The 17,282-nt window shown below is 41.3% G+C and overlaps 1 pseudogene; it reads right to left on the minus strand.

Annotated features, from left to right (window-relative positions):
• LOC145394767 (uncharacterized) overlaps positions 1-17,282 on the minus strand; it is a 90,232-nt pseudogene that overhangs the window by 15,746 nt on the left and 57,204 nt on the right.

The following is a 17,282-nucleotide window of genomic DNA, read 5'->3' on the forward strand; positions in this document are numbered from 1 at the left end:
GTTACCAATATTCTTCCATTGAGCTGTAAAGATAGATTAAAAGTATGTGATGGCAGTCACGATGAGGTGCTATGGAAATTATGTAGAGCCGCAGTATTGTCCTATGTTGCCACTGAACTTTAACTTGATAATAAAACACCAATATAAGGCTGATCACGAAGAAGTGCGATGGAAATTATGTTGATCCGTAGTGCCGTATCATACCGCGTAGCAAAAAAAAAAAAAAGTATATGGTGCAAGGCACGAAGAAGTGCTATGGAAAGAATGCAGAGCCGTAGTTTTGCTTTACACTGCCACCGAGCTGTATCAAGAAAGTACAGTATATGGTGCTAGTCATGAAGAAGTGCCATGTAATTATGCAGAGCTGTAGTGCGATATACTTGATGAAAAAAAAAAAAAACGAACATTTAGGCAAAGCTATGTTGAACGAAAAATGTTAAGCCTCCCAAATGGACGAAAAAAATAGACTGAGATAAACCTTAAGCCCCTTCAGTTCGAGACGTTATTGTGTGTGTGTGTGTGTGTGTGTGTGTGTGTGTGTGTGTGTGTCACCTTGGGACGGATCCTGCCCTCTTGTGTGCCTCATAGGACTGCATCATGTGGTTGAGCTGCTCCTGAAGGCACCGTTACTTCTTCAGGAACTTCTCCGAGCTGCGCGGTGTGGCACTCGAAGTGGCAGGGGTCAGCGGGGTGCAGGTGCTGGCTACACACCCCCATCACCATCACCACCACCACCACCCTCGCCATCACTTCGTTCTCCGTCGCCCTTGCAGGAGAAAGTTAATATGTAAAAACAGGACATTTTTATTATCATTACGGGTATTATTGTTATTATTATTATTATTATTATTATTATTATTATTATTACTATTAATAATACTATCATTACCAGCCGCGATAGCGAAGCTGGTATTGTTTTCAATGTGTGTGTGTGTGTGTGTGTGTGTGTGTGTGTGTCTGTCTGTCTGTCTGTCTGTCTGTCTGTTACCATGATAACTTCACAGCCGCTCAAGATATCATCACAAATTTTTGCCGGTGTGTAGTAGGGATGAAAATCCCCTACAGGTATTGGTTTCAGTTTGTCTGTCTGTGTGTCAGTTAGCACGATAACTTAGCAACCGCTCAAGATATCATCGCAAGATTTTACAGTGTGTAATAGGGATGAAAATCGCCTACAAGTTCGAAATTGGTGAAAGTAGGTCAAGGTCTGTGTGTCTGTTACCACAATAAATTTGCAACCGCTTAGGATATCATCACAAAATATTACAGGTATGTAGTAGGGATGAAAATATACGAGTTCGGAAATGGCGAAAGTAGGTCAAGGTCATATTCCGAGCCGCGCAGATATGTATCGGCTCCCGGGTAGTGAGATTCCTCCCTATGGAGGAGGAATTTCACTAGTTGTTGTGATTAGTATTAGTATTAGTATTAGTATTTGTATTCATCTAATCCTGTGTTGCCCCACGATGAGCGTAGGAGCCGTGGGCTAAGCACGTTGTTCTGACATTTAAGATGAGGATGACCACCCTCACTCACCATTATTATTATTATTATTATTATTATTATTATTATTATTATTATTACTACTACTACTACTACTACTACTTACTAATAATAATAATAATAATAATACCATTGCTACTACTACTACTGCTACTACAACTACTAGCACCACCACCACCACCACGAACACCACCACCACCACTACTACTACTACTACTGCTACTACATTTATCAGTGTCCACCTACTACGTACGTGGAGACTATTGTTTTCACTGGCATTATTATTATTATTCTCGCCTCAGAGTCTCGCAACGATTCCAGGAGAACCGGAGACTGCACAAGGAATCTGAAGGGCCCAGGCTATGTGTCCTGGCATGGGCCATTCCTGATGGCAATGCTGATGGAAAAAAATCCTAATTTCCTCAATGCGGTCAGGGTCACAAAGAGACAGTAGGTGGAGTTTAGTGACTGTCCATAGGACAGTTACAGAGTTCTAGTTATTATTATTATTATTTTTATTATTATTATTATTATTATTACCAGTGTCATTATTGTATCTCGCCAGACGCTTCAACCCCGTAAGGGGTGGCCACAAACAAATCGCCTCCATATCGCTGTCCCCAGCCATTTCGCTGCCTTCCTCCCAGCTCACACATCCCCTCTTTCAGATAACTCTCCACTCCATTCCTCCATCTCATCCTCAGCCTCGCTTTCCCTTTCCCCCTCTCCACTTCACTCATATTCTCTCTCCTCGTTAGTCTCACGCTCTCCATCCTCTCGGCATGGCCAAACTGCCTCAATGTATCTCTCCTATCGCTCTCTGTCATACATTATTATTATTATTATTTTATTATTATTATTATTATTATTATTATTATTATTATAGTTATTTTTATTATTATTATTATTATTATTATTATTAATACTACCCTCTTGCTTCATCCTATATTATTTCCACTTCATCACAGGGAACCAAAGCTATTTTACTCACTCCCGACATATATGACTAGGCTAACAACTCGCTCTCCCAAAAGACGTAACATGACCATGAGACCCTAACCAATCCTCTGACATAAATCTTTTTGCATCATCAGTCGGGAGGCCTCAACCCACTAAACTACCAGGCATCCCTTCGTTATCTGGATGGCTACCACGTAATAAATAAAATAGTTTCCTGGGTCGGGATATACAAACACACTTACGATAAATTCCCTGTCGTAATTCAGGTTTTGATGTGCAGGAGGGACAAGGAGGCTGTAGAACCTTTCCCTTTTGTCCTGTTCTAACTTCATAAATAAATCATGGTTACGAGACGAAAATTACTGCGGGTTATAACTGTTTTCTGCAGGACGATCAGGGAAAGGAGACCAAATTTTTCCCTTGTCTAGTTCTTCTTGTAAAACATGTCTAAGTTACGAGGGATATTGATCGTAAATATGTCTGGGAATCCCACGCCTGACTAATATGAAACTATTTGGCTGATCACTTAATGTAGTCACCAGAAGGCAACATTATATCGAGTGTGTGGATGGTGGGCGCCACAATCCATCACACCACGTACTCTCTCGCCTTTGGTGAATGAAATGAATATGTAAAACGAGGAATTCATTGTATGTAAACGAAGATGGACGCTTGTGTTTGTGTTAGTGAGTGATGGATGCCGATGTTCAAGGTGAGTGAAATTCTGGTGCGATAATATTTGACTTAATGTTTACCTGTGTTGCATCTGAATGTATGTGTGTTGATTAATATACTCACTGACTATATCTATGAAAAACAAAAGTTGGTAGCAATATTTTGGCATTTACAGATAATCCTCCAACATCATTAGCAATTGATGTATGGGAGCAATCGGTTGAAGTGGCTTGCCTCCTGCAGTCCACTGGATTTACGTCTACATTAGTCTGGGGTTACACTTTCAGCATAAAAAATGGCAGTAATTGCTTTAGTACATGCAAACTGTCGCTGTAAATCTCTCTCTCTCTCTCTCTCTCTCTCTCTCTCTCTCCACGTGTATATACACAGTATATATGATCCATTGCAACAAGTGGAAATGTTGGGTGGGAGACAGACACGTGAGAGCTTCATTATTTTCTCTAACGTTTCGGGCTACACAAAACCCATACATATTACCCGAAATTTTAGAGAAAGTAAAGAAGTCAAAGTTTACCCTGTCTATCTCTCTCACCCAACACACACACACACACACACACACACACACACACACACACACACACACACACACACACACACACACATCGATCTATCTATGTCTATCTGTCTGTCTACACATACATACATACATACATACATACATTTACATATACATACATTCACCATATACATGTACATGCATACATACATAAACATACGGATACATATACACATACATACATACATACACACACACATACATACATACTTTTGTGTGTGTGTGTCTGTGTGTATGTGTGTGTGTGTGTGTGTGTGTGTGTGAGTTAACATCAATGCATGTGTGATTGCGCACATGAACGTATGCATTCCTTAACCTAGAAAAACCTTGATGAATAACACATAACCAACCCAAACAAAACAATCACCCGCTGAGGGCCAGGGAGGCAGACACACAGGGTTAAGCTACAAACAGATTCCCAGAACGGCGATGCTGTCATTATCCTCCACCGCCCGCACTGATTGCATTATTACCACTTTAATTACGCCCACCAGCACTTAAGGACGCTCATTAAGGCAAAGTTGGTGGGCCTCCTGATCTCCTATTTTGCCCCCGTCAGAGTTCGGACGGCAATTTAAGTCATTACGGCCAACGCTGTGATTAATCGTCCCGTGGCTTCAATTATGCATAATGGTGGATTAAGTTGCGGGGCCCGTGTGTGTGTGTGTGTGTGTGTGTGTGTGTGTGTGTTCTAAATGTATGTGTGTAAGCACGAGATGTATGTATTTATGAACTGTATATATGAAGGTATTTATGCATTATATATACGTATGTATATATATGTATGTACTATATGTATTTATGGATGCACGGTATGTATGTATGCACCTATGTTCGTATATGGAAGAGTGTGTGTGCGTGTCTCCTCCCCACATGCACGATATAAACTTGAGGCTAGCGATGTTCTGCATGAATATCCTTAACTGAGACGCTTAACCCCGGTGCTCGGAGTGGGGTGCCAGCCACAAAGATTTACCAAAGAATTTTTACTCCAAGAAAACTTAAGATTTTTGTGTTCCGATAAAAGCCGATATTCTCGTCGGTTAAAGAATCTCCCTAACACCTTTTCCTAAGCGGATTATTTTGTTTATTGCACCTTGCTGTCTTCGTCTGTGTTATATAAATCCTTCCAATAAGCCATACTATTCGTAAATAACGTACAAAAGGATATTAACCAGCTATGTCCAAAAATAAATCACAAAGGAAAAGGTGTTAGGGAATCTCCTTACCCACTCCTGAGCTGAACAATATAATGTAGAGATGGTTAAAGTAAAATCTCATTCCCAGGCTTTGGCAGGGTTAGTGAATATTATTATTATTGTTATTATTATTGTTATTATTATTATTATTTTATTATTATTATTATTATTAGTAGTAGTAGATCATCATCATTATTATTATTACTAATTATTGTTACTACTATACTACTACTACTACTATACTACTACTACTACTACTACTACTACTACTATAACTGTACCCAAGTGCAACAGAGAAAGGACGCCACAAATAAATTTTATAAACTCATCTTCAGGCAATAAGAACATACAGAAATTATTAGATTTCCTCATGTCCAAAGAATTAACATCCACCCATCCATCCATCATCCAATCCTACATTGCCCCAAGAGGAGCGTAGGAGCCCGGGGCTAGGCAGTTGGTCTCGACATTTAAGATGAGAGTGACCAGCCTCACTCATCCCTGAGTGGCATTACATGAGGAATCAACCCCAACCACCTCTTGGATATAAACTTTCACCGGCTCAATCCGACTGGAACGCAATAATTACCCACTAAACCTAACATTTTTATTTATTTATATATTTATTTACTTTTTTTTTTTTTTTTTTTTGCCGACATCTGCACTGCTTTTTTTTTTTTGGGGGGGGGGGGGAAATCAGATTGGGGAGTTTCTAGGTCTGACATTAAAGAAGGAAGACTTACCTAATTTACACACAGAAAACAGAATCAGTATTATTATTATCATGCTTTTCCATTAATTTATAAATGATAGAGAATTGTTAACACATTTTATACCATTGGATCTACACGCAGAAATTTCGTGCACTGACATAATCATCCTTTACCAATCTTGTCGTAAAAGGTGGAACTGGTGAGAAGTATTATCATGTTCAACAAAACTTAATATGCACTGCAGAAATTATCAGAAATATTTTGTAACTGGTTTTGAAATACACTCGTGTAATAACCTGCAATAACCGAGTCTTTGTAATTCACGAAAGTATCTGGATAGTGTGAGGTAATATCCTTGCACCTTCCCACATAAATACTTTCAGAGCCGAGAGGAATGGCATGGAAGGACTTACGGAGAGAGAGAGAGAGAGAGAGAGAGAGAGAGAGAGAGAGAGAGATGGCAGCTTTAAGTAGTTTGTCATTCACACCTTAAAACCTACACTGATGACAGACAGCACTGCCAGATATTCAAGGCACGGGGGCAAAATACATGACGGAGTTTGTGAATTTGCGCTGAAAAGTGGACGGAATATTTCTCGTCACCGTACACAGAACGAGTGTGCTTTGGCAACTGGATGGTTATTTCCTATTACGAAGGGAAGTTTATGTGAGGGGAAATACTGCCTTGCTCAGTAAGAATATCAGTTTTGGAGGTTCCATCTGTCGAAATAATTTTTCACAATTTCCGACGCCGTTTTATATATAAGAAACGAGAAAGGGAATACATCAAAGACAGACAGTAGAAGACTGAACAATATATAAATCAACAGGTAGTGAAACATCTTGAATATCTCATGAAAATACGGTTATCGAAAAAACTTTAATTCCACAGCCCCTCCTTCACACTTACAGCAAGTCTGTCACATTCCTGCCTGACGCATCGTATCAAAATGCACCATCTGTGGGTAGATAAGCATACCTATCCTCCCCCAGTTTAAGAATATTAGCTACAAGAGAACACGTGCAAAGCAGGAGATGAAAAATATCAGGAGAACTCTTGTCTTCCACTGTATCCTTTTCCTCCACCTCCTCTCATGCTGCAGTCTGCAAGTGCTTGAAACGTTCATGTGTGTGTGTGTGTGTGTGTGTGTGTGTGTGTGTGTGTGTGTGTGTGTGTGTGTGTGTGTGTTGAAGGGGTGGCCTGGCTGGGGTGTAGGGGAATGGTGCACCTGAGAGCCTTAGGGGAAGCTCTGAGGGGGCGAGACGACGAGGTTGAACCAGATAACAAGCCCTCGTTTCCTTCAGCGCCTTGATCCTTGTGCTAGAGTTTCTCACAAGGCACTCATCTCTCTCTCTCTCTCTCTCTCTCTTTCTCTCTCTCTCTCTCTCTCTCTCTCTCTCTCTCTCTCTCTCTCTCTCTCTCTCTCTCTCTCTCTCTCTCTCTCTCTCTCTCTCTCTCTCTCTCTCTCTCTCTCTCTTACCTCATTCGGTTTTGACATTCTTGGTAATATTCATCCTCGCTTTTCTCATACTCTGTTTCTGTATTTTCAAACACCTTCTGCGAGATTTTTTTCTTTTTTTTGGGAGGGTGGGGGTTCGCTGTATACCTGTATATATGACACTTCCTTACGCTTCGCTCTGCTTTTTTCCTCAGCCTGCCGTTATATATTCAATCTCTCTCTCTCTCTCTCTCTCTCTCTCTATCTATCTATCTATCTATTGCCAGACGCCTTAATCCCGTAAGGGGTGGCCACAAACAAATCGCCTCCACGTCACCCTGTCCCCCACCATTTCATTGCCCTGCTCCCAGCTCACACCCCCCTCTCCCACATACCTCTCCACTCAATCTCATCCTTGGCCTCCCCCTCCCTCTCCCCCCCTCCACCTCACTCACATACACTCTCCTCGTCAGTCTCTCGCTCTCCACCCTCTCCACGTGTCCAAACCACGTCAGTGTGTTTCTCCTAACGTTTCCTATCACATCCACACCACAACGCTCCTTCACTTCCTCATTTGTCAGTCTGTCTCTCCATGTGACTCCACATGCTCCTCTCAAATAACTTATTTCCACTGCTCTCACTCTTGACTTCTGTCTCTCCAGCAAGGTCCAAGTTTCACTTCCATACGTTAGAGTTGGTATCACAATACTGTCATGTAGTAGTTTTTTCACTTCCATGCTCACTTCCCTGTTTCTTATCACTGCTTTCAAGGAACCAGCAACCTTTCTTCCCTGCTGTACCCTTACAAGCACTTCATCCTCTAGACTTCCATCCTTACTCATCACACTACCCAAGTACTTAAACGTACTCATATTTTCCATTTCCCCATCATCCAACCTCACTGTACATTCACTGACGTCATCTCTCTCGAAGACCATAACTTTACTTTTCCGTACATTCACCTTTAGATTTCTTACACACACTCCCAAACTCATTCACCAAGACTTGCAGCTTCCCTTCGTCTTCACTTAACAACACAGTATCATCTGCAAACAACAGTACAGGTAGTTTCCAAAAATTGCCCTTTCTCATTTGGGCCGCTCCAACATTCACTGTCCTACCTTGTATCTCTTTTATAACCCCATCCATATACAGATTGAACTACCATGAAGACATGACACATCCTTGTTTCAATCCAACCAACAAATAGAAAAATTCACATAGATCATTATCCACACGCACTGCAGCCATAGCACCCTCATATATACTCTTCACGGCCTTCAGCAACTTACCATCTACTATATTCTTAATACTTTCCACAATCCTTGTCTATCCACTCTGTCATATGCTTTCTCCAAATCCACGAAGGCAGCATACAATTTCTTTCCCTTCTCTAGAAACTTCTCCACTAATGATCTAAGAATGAATATCTGATCTACACAACCTCTTCCCTTCCTAAAACCTCCCTATCTATCTATCTATCTATCTGTCTATCTATATATAAAATGTGTGTGTGTGTGTGTGTGTGTGTGTGTGTGTGTGTGTGTGTGTGTATACAGTACGGTATATTTACATGTACAGAGTATATATATATATATATATATATATATATATATATATATATATATATATATACTGTATAATGACCCATGGAGCCCAGTGTCCTCAATGTAAGAGAGAACTGGGAATTTCAAAAATTAATAAAGTAGGGGACCCCCAGGTAAGGACCTATGAGCTTCGCGACTATGAGCCGATAGGCGGAGGACGGTACGCCTATTACCTTGCCAGCACAATGCCCCACCAAGGAGCTCTGGGATCCAAGGGGATATCTATCTATCTATCTAGATAGATAGATAGACATAGATATAGAAAGATAGATAGATAGAGGTAGATAGATAGATAAATAGATAGACAGATAGATATAGATATAAATATACATATATCTGTTCCATCTTTTTATCTGTCTTTCATATTAGATTCCTCTTCTATTCATCCATATTTTGCTTGCCCCCACCCCCCCATCTTTTTTTTGCACGGTTTTTAGTCATTATTTTCAAATACATCCACGACTCTCTCTTAGTATTCTTTTTGGTTTCTAGTTTTAAGCCATGATATTTATTCATTATATGCACACTGCACTCCTCTCCTAAATTATACTCCTTTCCCCATTCCACCAGCTTTTGCCGTACTAAAATTTTATGCACGCCAGTTATGTTCTTTCATAATGATATCCTTTTTAGCTGCTCACTCTCCACTAGCCCCGCGTATTTTTCTCCTTCCTCTTTTTTTTTTTCCACGTGTCCATACGTCGTTGTTTGAGAGGATTTACATTATTTTCTGTACTGGCATATTTCCTTATTTCCTCTACTTGCATTGTACTGATGCGGGATGCCTTCACGTGGTAGCGCAAGTGACTCGGTGATACAGCTGCTTGATTATAAAAACGCCCCTCATACCCATCTCAGCCACCCGGAAGAATGAGAGTGGATTCTAGGAACATGGCAACCTCAGCCTTCACTCCACCCAGTTTACCTTCAGAAATCGTTGGGTTACTGATGCTGCTGCTGCTACTACTACTACTACTACTACTACTACTACTACTTTACTGACTGCTATTCTCAGACACTGTGCTTTTTTTCTGTATCTCTCCCATCGTTCACAACACAGTACTCTGCTTCATACCATTTTGCACTTACGAACTCCACGTTCTCTCGGGTTCTCTCTTCTATTCTCACACGTTATTCTTACTTTCCTAATGCCATATCTTCTGTCCTTTCCGGTATTCTCAGATGTCTCAACTTTACTCTGATATGTGTGTTTGTGTTTTTCTTACATTATATTCTGTTCACTTTTACTATACCTTTTTCATGTTAACTTGGCATAGATTTTTGCCATGGGCAGCTAATTTCTCGAAGTTCAGTAGCAGAAAAGGACAATAGTGCACCTCTACAGCCTTTCCATGGCACTTTCTCGTAACTGGCATCGTATTCTAGTGTTAATCCCATGTTAAAACTCAGCATTGAAAAGAGAGAGATGACAATTTTAGGGCAAGTTTGAGTAAAAGGGATGTACTCGTTGCTGTAAAACTGTCATCTTTGTTTTGAATCTGGAGACGCAACAAGAGATTAACACTAGAATACGGTGCTAGTCACGAAAATGTACAGCCTTAGTATCACTATTCTGTCACTGAGCTACGGGATGTAGACTGCAAAAGGACGAAAATCTCCGTCAAGTTAAAGTGAATCAGCTATACAGTACTTATTTTTCAACCAGATATCCGAATTTCCTTTCTTTTCTGTTTCTGATGTTTCCAAATACATCACCAGGCGATTTCTCGTGTGTTGCTGCGACGGCTCGGTCAGTACTGTCAGTATTTCCTGTATCACTAATTTCTGACTCCTAATCCCCTAAACCCACGCCCACGCCAGCAGACTGAGCCATCTAGAGGAGCGCTATTTTCGGACCACCCTGCATAGATCTTAGTTTGCTATTGCCTTTGATCTTCATTACATGGTACTTTTTATGCTTCCCTGTTTCAACCTGCATCTCTCTCTCTCTCTCTCTCTCTCTCTCTCTCTCTCTCTCTCTCTCTCTCTCTCTCGTACACAACACATCCCTCCTCATCAACAACTCCCCTGTACTCACACTGCTTGGCCGTGCTCATTTTCCCTTGTTCCTCCGTGTTCCGTGCTCAGCTGATTTCCTGTGCTCGTATTCTCGTCGGGTTAGGAATCTCCCTAACACCTCTTCCTTACCGATTTATTTTTATATATGGCCGATTTAGCTCCGTGCTCATTTTATTTCCTGCTTCCATTTTACCCCAGAACACATAGGTAGCCAGTTGAGGTGATTCTTGTGCTCGTAGCCCCGTCGCCAAAGGAAGCTCCCTAACACGACTTCCTTAGCGATTTAGTTTTGAATGCCTCTGATTAATATCCTGTTCTCCGTTATTTATGTAGAATTCGGTGATACTGGAAAGATTTCTGTAACAAAGTAGAAGACGATAATGGTGTAATAAGCAAAATAAATCGCTTAGGAAAAGGTGTTGGGTAGCTGTCATAAACGACAAGACAGGCCTAGTCTCTTGTCAGTAAAGAAAGCTCCTAACTCCTCTTCCTTACAGATTTATTTATTTATTTATTTATTTATTTTGATATGGCTGGTTAACATCCTTTTGTGCGCTATTTATGCTGAGTGTCATAATGGAAGGATTTATATAGCACAGAATAGGACAGCAAGGGTTAATAGCTAAAAAACTCGCTTGTGAAAAGGTGTTTGAGTGCTTTTATTTTTTTTCTTACTAACAATAGAACTGAACTTGGGACAAATTTCTAGTTGTAAAGGGTCAATGAAGACTATATTAAATTCCCTGTCCTGAACAAGCCTCTGTTCTCTGTATCTGATACGTTCTTCAGGAGGGAAAAAATCTATTCTCTGTATCTGATATCTCCTCTTAGGGAAAAAAATCCTAATTCTCTGTGTCTGATACCTTCTCTTGGGGGAAAAAATATTCTCTATATCTGATACCTTCTCTTGCAAATGCTTGTCCTCTATATATGATTCCTTCTCGCATAAATACCTCTGCCGTTTACATCTGATTTTTCTTTTCTTGACAAGGCCCCTCCAGAGCAGAGTAAAATATCTGGCAGAGGGAAAAATTGAAAGAAAATATGCCGTCGGTCTGAAGTGGCTAATATTGGTCCAGCGATCAACTGTTGTGGAGTTACAATAATATACTGATGATCTTGTGGGTAAATTATGAGGGAGACCATTTTCGCCCATAAGGACATGAGTAACTTTAGCTCTGTGGACGCTGAGAATTAGACTTCTTTTCAAAAACTCAAAATTAGCTCCTTAATTAACTCCCTGAAGTTCCCTACAAAAAAAAAAAAAAAAAAAAAAAGTCGTAGGGTACCCAACATCTTTGTATCTGTCTCTGTTTGTCTATCTCACAATCTGTTTGTTTTTCTGGTATTCTGTCCGTCTCTTCGAAGCAAAAAAACACGAACTCCCAAGGTGATGTTTTGGTGTTCGCATGTTTACTAAGAGAGTACATAGCTTGCGAGCAGACTAGAATGATGACAAGCAGGGAAATGTTGTTGTTGTTGTTGTTGTTGTTGTTGTTGTTGCTGCTGCTATTGTTTTTGTTGGTGGTGGAGGTGTTGGTGGTGGAGGTGTTGGTGGTGGAGCCTGCAATTCAGTTGGTGAACCAAGTGAATTGCAGGCTTTAAACGCCCCTCTGCAGTTGACCCCCCCCCTCACCTTTTTTGTAAGGGGAATAAGGAAGTAACTGAGGGACATATGTACCAGTAAACCTAGGCAAAGGAGCCTCCTTGTTATATCGGTGCCACAACGTGAAGGCGTCCCTCTCGCAGCAAACATAAGTACGTTTGGTTATCGTTAAAGGCTACCCATCACTAAGGCTCCGCCCGTCAAAATGTCTGTATCCCATCACGTTTTCTCGTACAATCACCTCTTCTTTATGTAAAATTATTAAATGCCGAGGCATAACTTAAATAATTTTAACACTGTCGCTACTAACATTTCCCCAGTGTAGCATGTTTAGTAACGGTAATCAAATTACTTAAAAACAAACGATTAACAATGAGGAAGGAAAGACAGGTCATGTGATATGCCCTAATTAACAAGCAGTAATATAAACACATACCTCTTACACACACACAATATATATATATATATATATATATATATATATATATATATATATATATATATATATATATATATTGCCAGACGCCTCAATCCCGTTTGGGGTGGCCACAAACAAATCGCCTCCACGTCGCCCTGTCCCCGGCCATTTCACTCCCCTGCTCCCAACTCACACCCCCCTCTCTCAAAAACCTCACCATCCCATCCCTCCATCTCATCCTCGGCCTCCCCCTCCCTCTTCCCCCCTCCACCTCACTCACATACACACTCGTCGTCAGTCTTTCACCCTCCATCCTCTCCACATGGCCAAACCACCTCAGTGTGTTCCTCATAACGCTTCCTATCACATCCACATCCACACCACAACGCTTCTTTATATCCTCATTCGTCAGCCTGTCTCTCCATGTGACTCCACAGGCTCCTCTTAAATAACTCATTTCCACTGCTCTCATTCTTGACTTGTGTCCTTCCAACAACGTCCAAGCTTCACTTCCATACGTTAGAGTTGGTATCACAATACTGTCATGTAGTAACTTTTTCACTTCCATGCTCACTTCCCTGTTTCTTATCACTGCTTTCAAAGAACCAGCAACCTTTCTTCCCTGCTGTACCCTTTCAAGCACTTCACCCTCCAAACCTCCATCCTTACTCATTACACTACCTAAGTACTTGAACGTACTCACATTTTCCAATTCCTCACCATCCAACCTCGCTTTACATTCACTGACTTCACTTCTCTCAAAGACCATCACTTTACTCTTCCCTACATTCACCTTTAGATTCCGTTTCTTACACACTCACCCAAACTCATCCACCAAGCCTTGCAGCTCCCCTTCGTCTTCACTCAACAACACAGTATCATATGCAAACAAGAGTACAGGGAGTTTCCAAACACTATATATATATATATATATATATATATATATATATATATATATATATATATATATATATATATATATATATATATATATATATATATATATATATATATATATATATATATATATATATATATATTGTATATATATATATATATATATATATATATATATATATATATATATATATATATATATATATAATTTGTCAATAACATCTATCATTTGCTTTATATCATTATACTGATATTTATAGTACGTCCTTTAATCCTGCCAATTCTTGCGTTGATTGTGGGCAATTTTAATGGGTTTAGGTTAAAAGTTCCATTTTCAGTAAATTTCCTTAAGTAAGTACAATGCACGGTTTTCATTTTCATTCATCCGACTATCAGAAGCAATTTCCGATGAACGGCAGCCCTGCCTAGGTCAAGTGAATAAGACCGAAAACACAAGACTTTGGTAAAGTGGTTGTCAAACATCCCTGACTGCCAGAAGATGTCAAACAAACACCCACACGTAGAGAGCACTCACTTCTGTTTTTTGCCAACGTGCGTTCGTGTTTGTTTGCAACGTGTGGTCGCACCCTAACATAGGAGAGAGCGGGGAATATATGACGTAACAAAAATGCTTTGGATATTCGTGACGCAGAGCATTCTTCTTGCTAAGCTACGGCCAACGGATTACAAAACTAGTTCGCCGACGCAAAGTATGAATATTTCTAAAGTAAACCATGAGATGACGACACATTCTTGAGCCGGTGCCATGCTGTAGGCTACACCTGTGACATTTGATAATTTTCTTTGTACTCATTTAGCGTTCACCATTTAATACTGATGCTAACATTTCAAATCTTTATATCAGTATTGTAAATATTTTTCCCACATTATGTGATATAAACAACATGGCGAGTCCGTTGGCAATGTCCCATCTCTCTATAGAAGGCGCCGTCACCGTTTGGGTATTGATATCGATATTTATAGCACAAAGTCTATTACCCTGAAACACTATGGCTATATCAGCACTAATATAATAGATGTGTGTGTGTGTGTGTGTGTGTGTGTGTGTGTGTGTGTGTGTGTGCTGAAACAGTGAGCAAAATGGAATACAGTCATAATACAGCTACTTTACTGGCAAATAGGTTTATCACGCTATCTGTAGCAACACCAGAGACATAATTGTTTGGTTCATCTCTTCGTTGCCTCCATCATGCTCGCCTGTCCTTTGTACTAACCTGCCATTTATAACTTGCCCTTTGAGTTCACCTGTCCTTTGTACTCAACTGCCCTTTATATTCACCTGCCTTTTGTGTTCACCTGCCCTTTGTACTCACCTGCCCTTTATGTTCACCTGCCCTTTTTGTTTACCTGCCCATTGTGTTCACCTGCCCCTTATGCTCACCTACCCTTTATGTTCACCAGCCCCTTGTGTTCATTGTTTTCACCCCAACACTGTTTCCTCTGTGTTCACCTACCCTTGTGTTCACTTGTCATTTGTACTCATTCGCCTTTTGTACTTACTTCTCATGTGCCTTTTTTTATTCACTTTATATATATATGGCTAATTTTTTGGTTACCTTGTCATTACCTTAAATCATCTCCCGTTACCAGTCGTCCCGATTCTTCAGTTGGACAACCTACCTTGTCTACCTATCTCTTTTACCTCATTTCACCTGCCCTTAATCACTCCCGCCCGCGCCTTTATGTGGTGGCATTGACATACTCCGGCTGCTCGACTGACTGGTGATACAAATGTCCCTTTTGTACATCTCTATCCACCGAAAGGAGGATGGTGAATTGCAGGAGAGCTAGATAATCCGGCAGTCCACTGGGTTCACGGACAACAACAATCTCTCTATCCTCCCTTGCTTACCTGTTTGTGTAATTGATCAACATTCTTCACATGTCCCTCGTCCTGACAAGTTTCCTTTTCACTTATTAGCTTCGATTTCCCACCTTTTAATTCCTTCCATTCCTCATATGTTGATAGTCCCCTTCTTCCCACTTTCCTTATTTATTTTCTCTGTCACCTTTTTTTGTTTTATCATTCGTTCTTATTTAACTAAAGAATTCTCTCTCTCTCTCTCTCTCTCTCTCTCTCTCTCTCTCTAAATTACATAGAGCCTTCATTAATACCATCTGCTACTTGCAGACTCTCATGATCCTGTCCCCATTCCCTCACCTGTCCCCACGCCCTCACCTGTCCCAACGCCCTCACCTGTCCCCACTCGCTTACCTGTCCCCACGACCTCACCTGCCTCGCCCTTACCCGTCCCCACGCCCTTACATGTCCCCACGCCTTCATCTGTCCCCACGCCCTTACCTGTCCCCACTCCCTTAACTGTCCCCACTCCCTCACCTGTCCCCACGCCCTTACCTGTCCCCACGCCCTCACCTGTCCCTATTCCCTCACGTCCCCCCGCCCTTACCTGTCCCCGCCCTTACCTATCCACACGCCCTCACCTGTCCCCACGCCCTCACCTGTCCCCACGCCCTCACCTGTCCCCCCGCCCTTACCTGTCCCAGCCTTACCTGTCCCCAAGCCTTCACCTGTCCCCACGCCCTCACCTGTCCCCATGCCCTTACCTGTCTCCTTGGTGGTCAAGTAGAGACGTCGCCCCTATACAAGAGTGTCCTTGGCCTCCTCCCGTGACGGCGACGAGGTGGGCGGCGAGGTGGGCGTTGGCGTAGGCGTTGGAGGCGGTTTGACTCAGGGCGAGGTGGAGTGCGCAGGTTGAACGATTGTGTGGAGGGAAAGGGAGAGGGTCCTGGAGAATGAAGTAGGGGTATCAAATATAATTAATAAATAAAAAAGGGAAGGGTATAATGACTACCATATGTGGGTCATTTGTTCCTGAGGTGGTAGCAACAGGAGCAGTAGTACTTGTAGTAGTAGTAGTAGCAGTAGCAGTAGTAGTAGTTGTGGTCGCAGTCATCGTCGTCGTCGTCGTGATCGTCGTCGTGGTCGTCGTCGTCATAGCAGTAGTGGTTGTAGCAGCAGCAGCAGCAGCAGCAGCAGTAGTAGTAGTAGTAGCCATCCCAGACTCATCTGAACGTGAAGTAATGGACTCTGGGCTAAAGTTACCCTCAGTCTTGCAGTTCACCATCCTCCTTTCTGGGGATAAGGAGGGAACTGAAGGACATTTGTGTAACTGGGTAGTGAGACACCTTAGTTATATCGGTGCCACCACATGAAGGCGTCCCCCTCCAGCCATGACATGCGAAACAAAACTACTACACAGGCGAATCACACTGTCGAAAGACGAAGTTTATAATTATAACCATAAATGTGGCAGCTGTGTGACTCCATTTTTATTGATAAATTTTTGCTTATAACTTTACGAATATTTTTGCAGTACTTCATTCTGGACGTTAAAAATTCACTTTTTTTTTTTTTATTACCCCCAAACAATCACTATTTGCACTTTAAATAGCCTAACGTCCTCATAGCACTAAATTATGTTACATTTTCTGAAATATTAATATCTTTTACATGATTTTCTTACCAGTTTGTTAGAAAAATAATAGCTTATAATTCTCTCTCTCTCTCTCTCTCTCTCTCTCTCTCTTATACTTATTTGCATTCTGCTTTCCTCTCGCACTATCTCCAGATCTGTTTTTGACTCCATATCATACGTAGTAAAGGATTTTGGAACCGGATGTGTTAGC

This window comes from Coenobita brevimanus, chromosome 28, assembly GCF_032717465.1.
Source record: "Coenobita brevimanus isolate Jiangsu-jjx chromosome 28, ASM3271746v2, whole genome shotgun sequence".
NCBI classification, from domain to species: Eukaryota; Metazoa; Arthropoda; class Malacostraca; order Decapoda; family Coenobitidae; genus Coenobita; species Coenobita brevimanus.